Raw genomic sequence first — 6,000 nt, forward strand, 5'->3', positions numbered from 1 at the left:
ATCGATAGGCCTGGTTAAGTGTGAGTATGTAAACATGTTTGTATTGTTGTAGACTCGCGTGTATTTGTCAGGAATAATTTCAACTGAGGGGAAGGTTGCCAGGGAGACTTCTCAAAATCTGTGAGAACTGCAACACGGGTTCGTCTGCCGTCATTGCATTTCGATAAGGCCATGAAAACACGGAAAAAATACTTCTATTTCTCAAAATAGCAAAGTTTCGAAATAACACACCCTCTGGCCAGTTGAAGCAGTGCGCCTAACCATTATACAAATGCAAGGTGAGCAAGGCTTTGAAGCATTTCCGATATTTTTGCCCCGAAATCATTTGAACTTATTTGAGTTTGCTTGACAGGAAACATTGATGAAGCTCTAAGAATTCCCGATGGGACTTTTATTCAGTCAAGATGTGCTTACTGCACCGTCATTATTCTAAGATCATCTTTCTCTCTTTTTTTTCAGAATATTGACTTTAAAATTTTCAAAAAACCTTGGGGTCTGAAACAGGTTTTCTTAATACGGAAACATTTTCTATTAGCTAATAGTTATTAACCTGTAATTTTGAAGGAAACAGCCAATCAGAAAACTATTTTGAACTACCATGTGCGTGTTTTAGCATAACAGATTACCACTGTCACCATAATATGCATGATTCATATCCACAAAGTATAGCAATGGTGCCACGTCATTGTGAACGTAGCGATAAATTATTGCTATGAAAATAACAACTGAAGGAGAATAAAATTTCGAGTAGTTTTTATAAAAAAAAACTGCTGATCAAATAACATATCTTAAACTCTTATCCCCACTATTCACGACAACGACATAAAGCTATGTGTATAATCGAAAGCCCTTGTGCGTGAAACAATCGGTCGCGTTATGTTTCTCTACACCACCTAAAGTGTGTCAATTCATGAAACGGAAAAAGTAATCTCAGATAGATCTGTTACAAGCATTTTAGTCTAATGGCGTAATTCTCTCGAGGCAACGCATTTGGGCCCTAAAAATGAATTCACTGTTAACTGGCTAAATAAACAAAGAATGCTAGTCAGTAATTAATACTTAGATCTTTACTTTTAGCCCCGGGCTACATCATCAAGAAGAAAATATAGTTTTCGCTTTGTCATCACGCATCCCACGTTATTATGTTAAAAGATGTGAAGGTGTAGTCTGATCGTCCGGGTGAGTGTAGTCCTGAGAAGGACTGTTGTCGGTGGCAGTGACTGACGTTTCGACAACCTGTGCGGAAGTCATCATCAGAGTCAAGTGAGTGATTGTTGTCAGTAGAATGTTCTTATTCCAGTTCGTGTGAAATGATCGGTTGGTTTTGCCGTGATGTTATTGGCTGTAAGACTCAAGTGACGTAAGTCGTTCGTGATTGGTCTGTTTCGGTCTGTCGGTAAAGCTGGGTTGTTCTTTTTTCGGTCGTTTGTGATGTTTATGTCGTGAATGAGTCGTTTGTATGGGGCGGGTAGTTGTTGACATCTGTTTAGGGGAGTCTGTTCTAAGTTAGTAAACCACCTTTCCAGAGTCAGTCGTTGAAAATAGTCAGTGCTGTAGGTTAGGCATTGCGCAGAGTCCCAGTCAATGTTGTGGTTGGTAAGTCGATGGTGTTCAGCAATGTGATTGCTGACATCACCTTTCCTCGTCGCCCGTCTGTGTTCAGTCAGTCTTGTTGTGAGGTTTCTGCCAGTCTCACCGATGTAGGAGGCTTGGCAGTCGGAACAATTGATCTTATAAATCGTTCCCTGTCTGTTCCTCGGTTCGTCTTTGTCTTTAACGTTGGTTAGTAACTGACGTAGTGTGGTGATGGGTTTGTGGGCGACGCGGATATTGAAGGGTAGTAAGATGCGCGAGATGTTTTCAGACATACCTTTTATGTACGGTATGGTTGCTGTAGTCGTAGGGGTTGCGGTGTCGTTTGTTTCGGTAGTGGTAGTGGGTCGGTGAGTGTTTCGTCGGATGAAGTCGTTGTTGTAGTTGTTCTTCGTAAAAACACGGTGAAGGTATTTGTTCTCGTCGGATAAGCTGTCTGTCGAGTCACATACTAGTTGTGCGCGTCGTGTTAGAGTTCTGATAGTTGTGGCTTTGTGTGATGTAGGGTTGTAGGATGACTCGTCTAGTAATCTGTCGGTGTGTGTCGGTTTCCTGTAAACTGTCGTTCGTAATGAGTTGTCGTTGTGGCTTACCAGGCAGTCTAGAAAAGGAAGTTTGCCATTTTCTTCGACTTCTCTGGTAAACTGTATGTCAGTGTTTTGTTCGTTAAGGTGGTTGTGGAATGCGTCAATTTCGTCGTGTCGAACGGCGGTGAATGTGTCGTCAACGTAACGTAACCAAAGCGGTATCGTTTGTCGGCAAGTCGAAAGGGCGCGTTCCTCGATGTTCTGCATCACAATTTCTGCTATAACAACAGAAACTGGAGACCCCATGGCAGTGCCGTGTAACTGTTTGTAGTGTTTACCGTTGTACTGAAAGTAAGTAGACGTTAGGCAAATGTTTAGCAAGTCCATGATGTCGTCTGTCGGTAGCGGTAGTGGTTCGGTAGATTTTCGGCATTTCATTTCATTTGTGGCGAATCAAATGCTATAGCAATTTTGCTAAGAGGTTGCGGTTGGTTCAACTAGATTCAACTTGGCAACAGATAGTGTTTTTATTTTCCTATGAGTATTTCGATATTATGCGTTAATATTCGCTACAGTAGAAGACGTAGTCTGCATTGCAGCATTTTTTTACTGCATTATGTTAAAAGAGTTGGAAAATCTGTTCTGGAACAGTTTCGTACCAGTTTTATTTGTTTTACTTAGATCTTAAACGGCTACAAAAGGCATACTGCGTCTTATTTTCGCGGAGACAGCTGACTTCAGTAGTTCGCATGACAATCAATTTCCCGCATAAAATGCTTGCAATTGCAATAAACAGCTGTTTCTAGCTCAAAACAACACTTTCTGTGTGACCTGTGAAAGATTTCCAAAAGATAACAATCAACGAAGCCTTCTTCAGGGATACTGGCAAAGTAAATTTGTGGCGAATCAAATGCTATAGCAATTTTGCTAAGAGGTTGCGGTTGGTTCAACTAGATTCAACTTGGCAACAGATAGTGTTTTTATTTTCCTATGAGTATTTCGATATTATGCGTTAATATTCGCTACAGTAGAAGACGTAGTCTGAATTGCAGCGTTTACGCAAAACCGTATTCAATTATGAGTAAGAAGTGAACGGAAAACAAAGAACCAAAAATATATCGGTGTTTCGAAGGTTTTTGTGAAGTAAATGTCTATTTTAAGAAAGCAAAAATACACTTTCGTGCGAAACAGCGATAGGAACATCAATAGAGCTCTTTGTTCTCACGATGGCAACCATTTTTTCACAAAAATGCTCTAACTGCACCGTTATTATTTGAAGTTTATGTTTACGCCTTGTTTTCGGAATTTTCTCGGAAAGTTTTAGAAACACCAACGGTAATGAAACAAGTGGTCAATTACGAAAACATATATCAACATATGTCATGTGAACTATCATGCATGTGCGTGTTCAAGTGAAGATAAGAAACCCGCTCATTACTGGTAAAGGAAAGCATTAGCTCGTTAGTTTTAGACGATCAAATCAAACAGAGTTTTTTGACTTACTATGCCCAATTTTATATTGACGAAAAAATTAATGTGTATCATTTAGAAAAATTTGTGGAGTATGAAAAAAAAAAAAAAACAGGCACAGTCTGTGGCTTTGCACCACTAAGCCGGTATATGTGCTAATATTAATAAAGAGAAAAAATCTTCATTGCTACACCCGTTTTCATTGGAGTTATTATTATTGCGAAGTGACTTCTGTTATGCTTACGCTCTGAAAAGACTTAAATCTTTGTAAACTGGCTAAATAAACAAAGGGTGGCAACGATCATTGATGAATTTTTGTTAGCATGACTACTAACGAAACTTAATATCTCTACCCTGAGGCTACATCATTTAGAAAAAAAAAAACGATTAAAACAACTTTCTGCTCTGTCATTACACGTCGCTTGCAACCCTATGGAGAGAGTTCTAAAAGTTATGCTGAAACGCTTTCTCGGAAAGATAATTTCATTTTGATCATGTTTGTTTTCCCTAAACGTCAAACGGGTGTTAAAAGGAGAAATGCGAGTACATTTTAACCGGAAGGATCTGATGTTAACGATTTGCATAATGGTCAAATTGCCGCATATGCCTACACTCAAAGCAGCTGGCTCCAACTAATCTTTCGAAAAGTTGTGAAAAGATAATTCTCACAAGCCTTTCATACCGGGAAAGAACATTTTGAAAGATCTTCAACGACAGTAAATTTGACTAAAGGCTCTCTTTGGTTCAGTTGACAGTTGCTCAACGCATACAGTGGAAAACAAAATGATGATGACCAGAAGCTTCCATTTATGGGGAATTCTCGTGTTATCAACAACTGTCCTGAGTGAGTGCGAAAGTTGTTTTCAAAAGATTTATATTCTTTAATATATATCATAAGTATACCCGGATGAGTGAAACCACCTGAGAGCGCTAGAACTAGAATGGTGTTAATTAAACAAGTTTGCCCTTCATCACAGTTGACAAAGGCGACTTCCATTAGGAAGCCAATACAAATGATTTTAAGGGATATGCTTCAAGGAGCTAATTTAGCAATGTATTCCTAAGCTCCAACCTTTTAGTCTAATTTAACTCAGGAGTCTTTCATAAAATATGTAAAGTTTTTGCGCAAATACGCAAATGGTGATGGTATAGTTTAAGCCCATTTTTTCACTTGAAATGACATGAGAACTCTGGGATAACCAGTGAATAGTAGTTAGCGTTTGTGAACATATGAAAATCATATATGTGAACTGCGGTTAAAGAAATTACTACGAGAACGATCTTCGCAGTTATAAACACTACTTAGGCAGTAGGGCCTGAAAAAAAAATTACCAAGCCTGTGCGGGATTCGAAACCATGACCTCTACGAAACCGGTGTAGTACTTTACCAACGAGAAGTCAGCTTTTCAAAACCTCTCATAATTCAACGATTCTAGTAGCTAAACAACTATATCTCTAGTCTTCTTTTAAAATGGTTCAATGTAGTTTTTCTATTGCATTTTCAACTTTTATTTTGGTCCTAAGTAGCTACAATGATTTATTTTTCTTATGAATTCAGTCCAATAAACAACAGTGGTTAATTCAAGCTGTTCGTCAAAAATATTTTTGATACTCAGGGATAAAATAGACGATATGCAGAAATATACTTGGTATTTAGAGATAGCATATTTCTAGACATTTATGTTACACAGCTCAATTATGGGAGCACGGCGTCATTCTTTGCTCTACCCTAGAGACACCTGCAAAATGGCACAAAAAGAGGATATATTTCCGGGCATACTGATGATGCATAATTTATCGTACTAGACCCCTGTAAAGGAGCGGCCGATCCTTGTCAAAAGTAAATAGATAAACATATATATATATATATATATATATATATGATTATAACAAACTGGTTCAAGACTTGTGGATTAAAATCGAGCTTTTGGCATGAATAATAATGTTCCTTTCGTCGGCGGTGATGTTGTCAAATTCAGATGCGAAGTTGAGTGCTTTGTTTAGGAGATTAAGGTTGATGTATGGATAGAATTCTTCTATGCCGAAGCAGATGAAGTTAGAAAGGCGAGAATTGTACTAAAATTTCCAATCAACGCTGAGACTGGGACCTTTGATGCCCGCCCAATTTGAAAAAATTCTCCGCATTAATTATAGTTTAATCTTTTTTTTGGAGTGAAATTCCTGGCGCTTATTCAAGCCTTCAAGTCAGCGCTGGTTCCTCAACATTTTCAGTGGATTCGACAATTTTTCCATTTCTTTTTATTGTGATAATTTTTCGCGTAGTAATAACTGTGTTTGTTTATATGTGTCATCACGCCCTATATGAAGCTATTTAAGTAATTTTTAAGTCATTGTATTACAACTGATGAAAGTCTCGGACCGAAACGTATTTTATTAAACTTTCTTAGAC

The 6,000-nt window shown here is 38.2% G+C and overlaps 1 protein-coding gene across 1 annotated transcript in view; it reads right to left on the reverse strand.

Annotated features, from left to right (window-relative positions):
- The window catches only part of LOC148736903 (uncharacterized), a 334,451-nt gene that overhangs the window by 227,488 nt on the left and 100,963 nt on the right, over positions 1-6,000 (reverse strand). The gene's annotated exons all lie outside the window — the stretch shown is intronic.

Source organism: Stylophora pistillata, chromosome 2 (genome assembly GCF_964205215.1).
Source record: "Stylophora pistillata chromosome 2, jaStyPist1.2, whole genome shotgun sequence".
Lineage (NCBI taxonomy): Eukaryota > Metazoa > Cnidaria > Anthozoa > Scleractinia > Pocilloporidae > Stylophora > Stylophora pistillata.